Raw genomic sequence first — 11488 nt, forward strand, 5'->3', positions numbered from 1 at the left:
TTCTATACTTTAGATCCTTGGTTCCCAGGTCCATCTGCTCATCTGGGAAGGCGGTTTGTTTGTTTGGTGGTGGGGGGAGTGGGTAATATAGATTCCTGAGCTCTACTCCAGACCTATCTCAAAATAGAATCTTTAAAGTAGGGTTCAAGGATCTGCATTTAAAATAAAATTTTAGGGGCACCTTGGTGGCTCAGTCAGTTAAGCATCCAACTTCGGCTCAGGTCATGATCTCAAAATTTGTGGGTTTGAGCCCTACATCAGGCTCTGTGCTGACAGTTCAGAGCCTGGAACCTGCTTTGGATTCTGTGTCTCTTTCTCTCTTTGCCCCTCCCCCATTCACACTCTGTGTTTCTCTCTCAAAAATAAATGAACATTAAAAAATGTTTTAAATAAAATTTTAAATTTAAAAAAAAAATCTTCCCAGCTGATTTTTTAAAAAGTAGCTGGACTTCAAATCGCCTTTTATATGGGGCGCCTGGGTGGCTTAGTCGGTTAAGCGTCCGACTTTCGCTTAGGTCATGATCTCGCGGTTTGTGGGTTCGAGCCCCGCGTCGGGCTCTGTGCTGACTGCCAGCTCAGAGCCTGGAGACTGTTTCAGAGTCTGTGACTCCCTCTCTCTCTGACCCTCCCCTGCTCACGCTGTCTCTCTCTCTCTCCTAAAAATAAATAAAACATTATAATAAAAATTTAAAAAAAAAGAAAGAAATTGCCTTTTATAAACTCTACGGACTTAAGAAATTCAGAAACTATAAATCTGTCATGGCTGAGCAGTCAGGGAAATCTCCATGGTAGAAGTAGGATTTAACTGAGCTGAAGTAGACTGTCACCTAGAGTAGACTGCAGATTGGCAGGTAAAGGGCATAGAATTCTCCAGGAATGAGTAATAATATGACAAAGGTAAGAGTCAACATAAGCTGGTACATCTGTGGCTCTTTGAGATCATTAGATTCACCAGAAAGCAGAGGGTGTAAATAGGTCAGATAAAGTGGCACCTTACAGATAGTTTTAATAAGTAATGGCTTGAGCTTCAAGATAGATCAGTGTGACAGAAAGAACAGGAGAAAGGGAGTCATGACCCTTCCTGAGTTTTATCCCAGCTCTGATCTACCAGTGGAAGTCCCAACACAGGTGACTGGATTATGATTCTGAGCAAAAGGAGATTTTGTCCCCATTTGTGATTCTCAGTAAAATGAAAGGATAAGACTACATAGCATCTAAGATTTTTTGCAGATCTAACCTTTATGATTCTATTTTGAAGTCCCACTATTTCACCATTTCCAATGAATCCTCGTAAGCATTCTTTGCTGTTCTTTGAATTTTACTCCCCTCTCTTATGGAGAGAATAAATTGCCCCATAATGTGAGCAATGGCGGGTGGTATTTTCATTAATCTCACAATAGGAAGTCCTGTGTCTACATTCTAGTAACAATCAAGCTGGAACAATACACACCTTTCTCCAAGCTTGCTCTACAGACTTTCTGACTTTAATACAGATCTTTTTTGACAGAGATAAGGCCTTAAAACACAGAGACTAAAGATGGATTCAGATGCCACATTGACCTAAAAGAATAAAAGTCTGCAGCAAATACCATGTTAGATAAATCTGACCTGACAAGCACTTCTGCAGTAGTAGCCATTTTTCCCAAGGGACTTCGTGATATATGAAGACTCATATACTCATGGGATAAAGACTACACCCTCTATTTCCAAGTACACTTGATACAACCCCAAATCAATTTTCTCCTCTTTTGAAGTTAGTTCCAATCTGTCAAGATCCATCCCTCTTTGGCCTCATCTCTGGCCATGTCTCTTTTTCTGTCATATTATATAATGACTACCATTGCAAATCACAGAGATGAAGATTCAATGGAAGATAAAACGTTGTTGCTGAAATAGAGAATTCAGTGTTACTCAGTTTAAAACTGTCTTGCTGAAAGCTCACAAGATTATTCTCATAATTCTTGGGAATAATTCTTCTGTTACTTTTCATAAAGTATAGAATAAGGTCCGAAAAAGATTTCAAGGACAAAGGAACTAAGATAAAGGTCTACACACAAAGCAAAAAGCAAGATGAAGTAAAAAAGCCTCTTTTTCTTAATTCTACTTAGTGCTATGACTGTGTACTATATTAGGGATATCTGATGGTTGGTCCAAGTTCTAAATAAAAGACTTACAGGATAAAAGCTGTAGAGGAAATAGAATGATTTACTCTGGAAGCCCTAGTTCTGTTCCTCTTATATGACTTGTGTCCTAACAAATGATCTCTTTAAAAGTGGTGCCAGGATGTAATGGAACTGACTCCCTATTAAAAAAAAAAAGTTCCCAGGAGAAGAGCATCATTACCAAATCCTTAATTGTTTACTGGTCCATGTTTATTATAATTAGAATAATATATATATAATAAAATATTTATGATTTTATATATATTTATATAATACATATTTTATACATATATAATAAAATATCTACATAATTTATACATATTTCATATATTTTATTTATGTAAAACAAAGTTTAAAAAGCTAATGAGCTAGCAGATAAGTAAAGTGTTACAAAACAAAATCTAGTATATACTTGTTACAGCGGACATAGCCCTAATTCCGATGTGATGAATAATGGTCTTTCTTAGCTGTAAATTATCAGGGAGAGATATATGGAAAATCAGATTTCAACTGGACTTTGAGGGATAAGCAAAGTTAAAGATTTTAATATTTTGAGGGTACCCTCCAAATGTCCCTGTCAATTCTACGCCTAAGTGGATTTTATATTTGTTCCCTTCTCCCCATTTGCACTACCACTGCCCTAGTACCAGCCACCATCATCTCTCACCTAGATGACTGCTACAGCCTCCCTTCTGTTTCCAATCCAATCTATTGATTATGTCAGCCTGCTTACTGTTCCTGGAACATACAAAGTGCTTTCCACCTCATTGCCCTTGTCTGTAGCTTTCACTGCTGCAGTGTGTCTGGCACATTAGCTGCCCAATAAATACATGTTGAATCAATGAATAATTGTTTCTTCTTCTGTTTTGTTAAGTTCCGCAAGAACAGAGATCATATTTGTTTAATTCCCTATTCTATTCCCAGAAGCCAGCATAGTACTTAAGACATAGTAGGTGTTCCATAAATATCTACTAAAAGAAGAAAAGTAGGAAGGAAGAAAGGGAGGAAGGGATGAAGGGAGGGAGAGAAGGAGAGAGAGAAGGAGGAAGGAAGGAAAGGAAGAAGGAAGGGAGGAAAGAAGGAAGGAGGGAGGGAGGGAGAAAGGGTGAGAGGGAGGGAGGGAGGAAAGATTGAGCAAATACCAATTCTGCTACATGAGTTTTGCTTTAAGAACATGTCATCCCTTGTGGAGAAACGGGCGCCCTCCTACACTGTTGGTGGGAATGTAAACTGGTGCAGCCCCTCTGGAAAACAGTGTGGAGGTTCCTCAAAAAATTAACAATAGAACTCCCCTATGACCCAGCAATAGCACTGCTAGGAATTTACCCAAGGGAAACAGGGTTGCTGAGGCATAGGAACACATGTACCCCAAATGTTCATAGCAGCACTCTCAACAATAGCCAAAACATGGAAAGAGCCTAAATGTCCATGCACGGACGAATGGATCAAGATGTGGTTTATCTATACCATGGAATACTACATGGCAATGAGAAACAATGAAATCTGGCCATGTGTAGCAACATGGATGGACCTTGAGGGTGTTATGCTGAGCAAAATAAGTCAGGAAGAGAAGGACAAATATCATATGTTTGCACGTATAGGAGGATTAGGAGGAACTTAACCGAGGACCATGGGGGAGAAGAAGGGGGGAAATGGTGGGGGAAAGGGAGAGAGGCAAACCATGAGAGACTCTTGAATGCTGAGAACAAACTGAGTACTGATGGGTGTGGGGGGAGGGGAGGGGGGAGATGGGCATGGAGGGGGGCACTTGTGGAGATGAGCACTGGGTGTTATATGGAAACCAACTTGACAATAAACTATTTGTAAAAAAAAAATCAAGAAAAAAAAAAAGACAGAATCACTAACTAAAAAAAAAAAAGAACATGTCATCCTTGCCATTATTATAATTCTTAGTTCCTTTGGAAGTATATAACAATACAACAACATATCATGGAATAAAATAAGAAAGCCTATTTGGCCCTATTAGAATTGTTTTATAAATATCTGGCAAAATGTGCTGTTCTGAAAAATAACAAATAGTAATAAAAATTCCATAATCACACCTAAATTATCCCCAAGCATTATCACTAACACACACCTACGGTCTGTATTTCCAAATGCTAGCTAAGAACTAAATATCCATGTTTTCAGCCAATTTAACAGGTTTTTTATTTGAATCTTAAAAACTACTAGGCACATAATAGAAACTATCTTATAACATCCACATTTGGTACTTTGATTTCCACAAAACAATTGCATATGCTCAGAGAAACATCATGTTTCTAATGCTGGAGGTAATATTACTTCAGTGACACTATCAAAATGAATTGTACTTCTTGTTTAGTATAGCAAGAGATATGCCATTATCTGTTGGATTTAACAAACATGTATCCTCAAGGCTGTTTCGTATTTAGTACCCCAGGGTATACAATGCAATAATAATGTGTTATGCAAAGAAAATTGTTTTGCACTCTTCCTTGTAAATTATTCTTTCTTTCCCATTCTCCATGTGTTCAGAGACTTGTTTTCTTTTCAAAAAGGTAACATTGTTAAGCATAGAGATATGCATGGTACTTGACCAAGGTTAATAATAAAATCATATTTTCCTAGCCCACTAGGAACTTATAATACAGTACAAAAACCGTGTAAACACAGAAAACAGGATGAAAGGATTTTTTTTGCTTTTTGTCTTTGGCTATAATATCAAGAAACCTGTGAAGACTGGTTTTCACACACATATCATATACTTTGCAGGGTGTATGTAAGGTCTGCAAAGTACAATTTTGGTCTCATTCACCACAAGAAATTTCAATCTCATAAAGAAAATTAACTATTTTTCTCAAATCAGAAAAACCAAAAATTGAATTTACTTTAAGCTGAAAATAAATGCAACTTGAATAAAGGAAGTTTTTAAAACTAAAGTTTTCTAAACTTGAATAATCTTTGATACTGTTTTAAGAGTACTGGTTCAGGAGTACCTGGGTGGCTCAGTCAACTAAGCCTCCCACTTTGGCTCAGGTCATGATCTTGCAGTTCATGAGTTTGAGCCCCATGTCAAGCTCTGTGCTGACAACTTGGAGCCTGCTTCAGATTCTGTGTCTCCTTCTCTCCCTGCCCCTCCCCTGCTTGTGCTCACTTTCTTTTTCTCTCTCTCTCTAAAATAAATAAAGATTAAAAAAAAAAAAAAAAAAGAGGGATGCCTGGGTGGCTCAGTTGCTAAGCATCTGACTTTGGCTCAGGTCGTGATCTCACAGTTCACAAGTTTAGGGCCAGCATCAGGCTCTGTGCTGACAGCTCAGATCCTGGAACCAGCTTTGGATTCTGTCTCCTTCTCTCTCTGCCCCTCCCCAACTGGTGTTCTGTCTCTCTCTCAAAAGTAAATAAACATTAAAAAATAATAAAAATTTTAAAAAGAGTACTGGTCCAGTTTTTATGAAGCAAGATTTCTCTAAGAACAGTACACTGTCATCTCAGGACTTATTTCTCTGTATTATAGTTTACCTTAATTATTCTCTTTGCTGTCAAGGTTTTATGATTAATTTGATTGATCTTCTCCTGATATGTTAATAATACAGACCTAATATGGCAAATTATTCAGTTTCATTCTCTGCTTTTCATCCTGACCATTAAAAACAACACGATTTCAGCAGGTTTATAAATTAAGCTCTTTATATCAATTTTATTTTCTTCTAACTAGACAGAAAATTGCAAAATATAGAAGAGCTCTAAAAATAATACCATTGCCACAGTCAAGTCAAATTCAGCCCCCATTCCCATTATACCGAGAACTGGCCCAAATGGGGGCCACATGCCCTGGGACCTGTAGATACATTTGGCTACAGACAGGGCAAAAAAAGAAACAAACTAATAAATACCACTATTCTGCCTTCAAGAGTTAATCACTGATAACATTTTTGTCATCCTTTTCTACTAAGTAGTCATTCATAGAATTAATCAACAAATATTTACTGACTGCCTATGTGCTAGTCATTGCTCTAGGTATTGGCAATAAGACTATGAACATAACAGTTAAAATGTCTGCTCCCATGAAAGTAACATACTGATAATGGAAGTGGATGATAAATAACTACATAATACAGAGTGTAAGTACTCTGAAGAGAAAGGATTTCAACTAAATGGTATAAGTTATAGAAATAGGGACACCAGGAAAAGAAAATATTGAAAAGAATCACAAGTGGGAGGCTTTTAAAACTTTTTTTTAAAAGTTTATTTATTTTGAGAGAGAGGGAACGAGAGAAAGAGCATGCACAAGTAGGGGAGGGGCAGAGAGAGAGGGAGAGAGAGAATCCCAACCAGACTCTGCACTGTCAGCGCAGAGCCCCATACAGGACTTGATCTCACGAACCATGAGATAATGACCTGAGCCGAAGTTGGACACTTATCCAGGGCTATGGTTTTAGACATGTTCCATTTACAAGGACCATTAGCTCATCTGGGTAGTGATGGTAACATTGTTTCTGTTTGTGGTCTGCTTTTCCACTGGGCCTTTCATGGGGCTTTTCCCATTCAAAAATACATATACTTGGTGATATTAAAAACTTATATAGAAAATCCACCTATTGGTGAATATTTAATTGTCCCTTTTTTATAATTATAAATATGAGAGCTATCAGAAATTACTTACATACATATTTTTAGAAATGCCTAATAATTTTGGTATAGTAATTCTCAAACATGAAAATACATGATCAAAGAATAGGCACATTTTAATACTTTTGATTTTTATCACCAGTTTTTTTCTCCAGAAAGATTATGTCAATTTTCACACACACTAATTTGCTACTAAGTATTTTATCCTTTTTATGAAAAATAAAGTTTCTTTTCTATGTTTGATACAATGCAAAAATTAAATCTAATATTTATTAGCTTTTAGAAATTATTACTTACCAAATTCTCTGCTATCCATTCACATGTATCGTTTCATTTGAAATTCAAGAAATCGAGGTTTTAAGAGTTAATAAATTACCATCAGCTAGTTAAGTCAAAGTTAAGGTCTGAATTAGAGTCATCTAGTTTAATAACCTCTTTCTATTGAATCACAACACTATATACAACTTAATTAATAACTGAATTGTAATTAGTATTTAAATATCAGTGTGATATCAATATATTTTTATATGTTTACTGGGGTCTTTTTTGTAATTTTCACATAATCAACTCATTTGTACATTTATGTTTTCTGTACCATGACAGACTCTGTGAAAATGATGTTGAGTGAAAACAGACACAGACTCCAACCTCATGGAGGACATGCACAGCCCAGTGCAGAAAAAGAGCAAACTCAAGTTAGAGAAAGACCTGAAGGCAGAGATTTGTTTTTCAAATCCATTCCCAGTATTGGGAAGGTCAGGGCCAGCACTACTAATTGGGAGGGTTCTCAACTGGACTCTAATAAAAATTGGAGAGCCCTGAGCCCTGTGGCTCAACTAGAAACCCTACTCTTAAATAGCAGAAGTCAAGCCTGAATTATGGAGCAGCCACAGGACAAACACAGGGTTTAGGATGTAATGCTGTGGCTTCCTGAATTGGAAGGTATGGGCTAAGGGATGCCCAGATAGGTGGTATAACATTATTTCTGGATGTGTCTGTGAAGATGTTTCTAGAAGAGATGAGCATTTGAATTGTTGAACTGAGTATAATAGATGGCCCTTTCCAGCATAGAACATCATTCGATCTATTGAGGAAGTAGACAGATAGAAGAAAAAGCTAGAGGAAAAGCTAATTCATCCTCTCTCTGCTTGAGGTATATCTTGACATAGATAATGAGAAAGAGAAGGGAGAGAGAGGTAGAAAAAGACAGAGAAAGAGATGATGGAGATGATAGAGATGGAAAGAGAGAGAGAGGAGAAGAGAGAGATCCCATTGGTTCTGCTTCTCTGGAGAACCCTAATACAGGAGAGAATACAAATAGGAGCATGAGGGAATTCATAATTCCTCTGCCTGGCAGGTCCCCCACCCGTATGAGCCAGAGGACCCAGGGTGCATCTTCATGTAGGATAAGGAAGGCACACAGTAGGTTATCCGCTTTACCAAGATAACGTTTCCTCTCTATAGTTAAAAGCCTCATTTCTACAGACTCACTAACCTGCAGAAATCGTAGGTTTCCACAGCTTGGAAAAGCAGCATTTTACAGAGATAGAAACATAGTCTCTAAATCAACAAAACAATGACAAAGTGACCTTTGATCAATCACATCATCAGAGACTGAAAAATATGCCACTAGAAGTGATTCATGAAAAAAATAATACACTGAAAAATTCCAGGCAATTCCACCAGGATTGGAATATAGAAGGAGTGAGCAGAAGACAAGCTAAACAGAGGTATCCACACCAAAACAGACCTAAGAGCATCATCTTTGACACTGAGGAGTTGTTCTTCTCAGCTGCTTTGTGTAAAGAACTAGATTTGCCAGAGGATCCCTGTGTAGTCTGGACATTATGGCATTTACCATTATTTAGCTGATGGAGAGTCAAGTGTATATAGTTTCATTAGGAAGCATAGATTCAATCATTCTCATGGAATCTTATTGTCAGCTTCCTAAAATCTAAGCTAAGAACCTCCCTTTCCAAGTATTACTACTGTATATGGATTCCTGAACAATGAAGTCAAGATTCTGGTGCCTAAAATGAGCAGAACCAGCTGCACAGCCTCTCTCAGAATGCTGTGTGCAGGCTTATTTCTCATGGGTATGCTGAGAAATACTCCTTCATATTATCATTTAATTTCTTCCTTATAACAGTCTCATGAATTATGCGAGAACAAACACTATTAAGCCCCCAAAAAGAATGGAGAAACTAAGAATCAAAATGGGTGAGTTGTCTGAGGTCATAGAACCAGTCAGTGAAGCCTGGTATTCTGGCTTCTGTTCAACCACAAACCCAGTTCTTTTCCATCTCATCAGACTTTCTGTAGTTCATCATGAATTTTAAGTTTTAAGAGGGAGAGGAGAGAATTATATTAAGAGTCTTCAGTTCAATAAGCTAATCATCAAACTTGCTTTTTAAAATGGAGATAATGCAGTTGGTCACAGAGGCTGTAAAAACCCTCCCTGTGGCTTTGAGGGCCTTGTTTACTGCTCATTGATCGCCGTGACAATGCTACCATAAATAACCCCAGATAAATTGCTATGTATAATCACAGAAGACATCCATATGCATGAGTCACCTGTCAGCTCTCCAATCCCATCATTTCCAGTACCTGTCAACATGTCATCAAAGACTCCCTGAGTTTGTGACACAAACAAAACTTACTCTCTCAAGAAGTTGAAAATCACGTGGTGCTACACAGATTTGTGGTTGAAGAAAACAAAATAAGAAGTGCCCACTACTTGGGACAAAGAAAGTGTGTGGATTTGGCAGGACTCTCTGAACTGTTCTTTGATCCTACCCCGACAGTGCAAGGATCCAGTCTTACGGAAAGAAATTCAAACCTACTTTTTATTTGTTGTTAAACAATACCCATTGACTCACACCACATAAACCACAGGAGGCAAAGCATAGAATTTTTGCAGAATCCTCTAGAACAAACTACCAAATGGAAACTTACCTGACATGGTGTGTGTCACCCACACCAGTTTTGCAGGAAAGGCTCTGGTCTCTTGGGCAGGACTGGTCGTGATGGCTCAGTATAACCAGGAAGATGTTTAGACGGAGATTTCATCAGTAATTTAAGAGCAGATAATAAACAAAAGTCAGGACACAAGGGCTAGCCTCCAGGTAAGCAAGGTAAGCAGTATCCAGTTCCTGGAACCAAAAACAGAAGATGTAATTCCATCAGGCCAGACCAGGAATCAAACCATTCATAACAAGACGAAGGCAGCAAAGCAGTAATCCACATAGACAATCCACAGGTAGGGGTAAGCAGTAACTAAAGGAATTAGTCACTGAGGAGAAAAGTGAGTCAGTCCAAAGCATCAGTTGTCAAGGCATCATGTTGTAAATTTTATTCTGATACAAGATTTATCTCCTCCAAGGGTCTCTTACATGCTGGCTGCCAAGTCTCAGCACACAGCTGCGGAGATGAGTGACTTCACGTGTCTAGGAGACAGCTTCTGGTGGTTCTGAAAAAGATAAGGCAAAAGTAAAAGCTCAGATAAGAGCTTATTGATCTAGCAAGTGTATATGAACAAATGCACATGCCATTTTAATAAGGCTAATAATGCACAAAACTATACCCTGAATCTATGTCTTATTTGTAAGAAGTGACTAGCATGGGTAACGATAATAATGTTAGTAATAATAGCATTACTATATGCCAGATACCTTCTTTAAAGAATTTTTTAATGTTTATTTTGAGACTGAGTGAGAGAGGGAGAAAGAGAGACATAGCAAGGGGGAAGGGCAGAGAGAGAGGGAGACGGAAAATCCAAAGCAGGCTCCAGGATCCATGTTGTCAGCACAGAGCTCAATGTCGGGCTCAAACCCACGAACCGTGAGATCATGACCTGGGCCAAAGTCAGACACTTGACCAACTGAGCCACCCAGGTGCCCCAAATGCCAGACACCTTTTTTGCAGAGAACAGTAAAATAACCATAACAATACTAATAGCTAATCTGATCAAGCAGGTGTTAACCACTAACATCTGTTTCTAGGTGCTTTATATGTGATGTCTTTTATTCCTCGAAATAATTCTTAGTTATGTACTATTATTATCTCCATTTCACAGATGAGGCACAGAGGCATTAAGTAACCTTCTCAGGGTCACACAGCTAGTGAATCTGGATTTAAACCCATGTTTCCCAACCTCAGCTATCATGCCTATGAGGAAGGTCTAACATGATACTAGATCTTATGATGTATCAAAGGAGAAAAAAATGTTAACTCTACACTCCAAAATCTCCCTTCTCAATTCTGACTCCATCTAGCAAATAGCCTAAAATTCTCAACTTCCTTCCCATCATCTCCTCCTTCTGATAACTGAAAATGCAAAGGATAGAAAAGTGGCAGGAAATTACCATTTACAGAAAAGTATGTCATGTCTTGGTGCCAAGTTCTCTGCTCAATACTGGATGCATGTGCCCCCATGCAGCAGGTACCTTTAGAATGTTCAAGCCTCTGTTTGGCCCCTCCAAAGCCAGCCAGAAGATCTCAGTGTAATCTTATTAGCAGACACTGTTGCCCAAAGCCGGAGAGCAAACACCAAATCATGCCAGAAGCATAGTTAGAAAGGTGCATTTCAGAGATGAGGGGGTAGATCAGAAATGGAAGGTAGATAGGGTACCTGGGTGGGTCAGTCGGTTAAGCATCCGACTCTTGGTTTTGGCTCAGGTCATGATCTCATGGTTTCATGAGTTCAAGGCTTGTAT

The 11488-nt window shown here is 38.3% G+C and overlaps 1 non-coding gene across 1 annotated transcript; it reads left to right on the forward strand.

Moving 5' to 3' along the window:
* Nucleotides 1–5903: 5903 nt before the first annotated feature.
* Nucleotides 5904–6010, forward strand: LOC120243437. The gene has a single exon (XR_005531316.1). It is a non-coding gene; the product is annotated as a small nucleolar RNA SNORA5 (small nucleolar RNA).
* The last annotated feature ends 5478 nt before the right edge of the window (nt 6011–11488 follow it).

Source organism: Hyaena hyaena, unplaced genomic scaffold (assembly GCF_003009895.1).
Source record: "Hyaena hyaena isolate Hyena2069 unplaced genomic scaffold, ASM300989v1 scaffold_342, whole genome shotgun sequence".
Classification (NCBI taxonomy): Eukaryota; Metazoa; Chordata; class Mammalia; order Carnivora; family Hyaenidae; genus Hyaena; species Hyaena hyaena.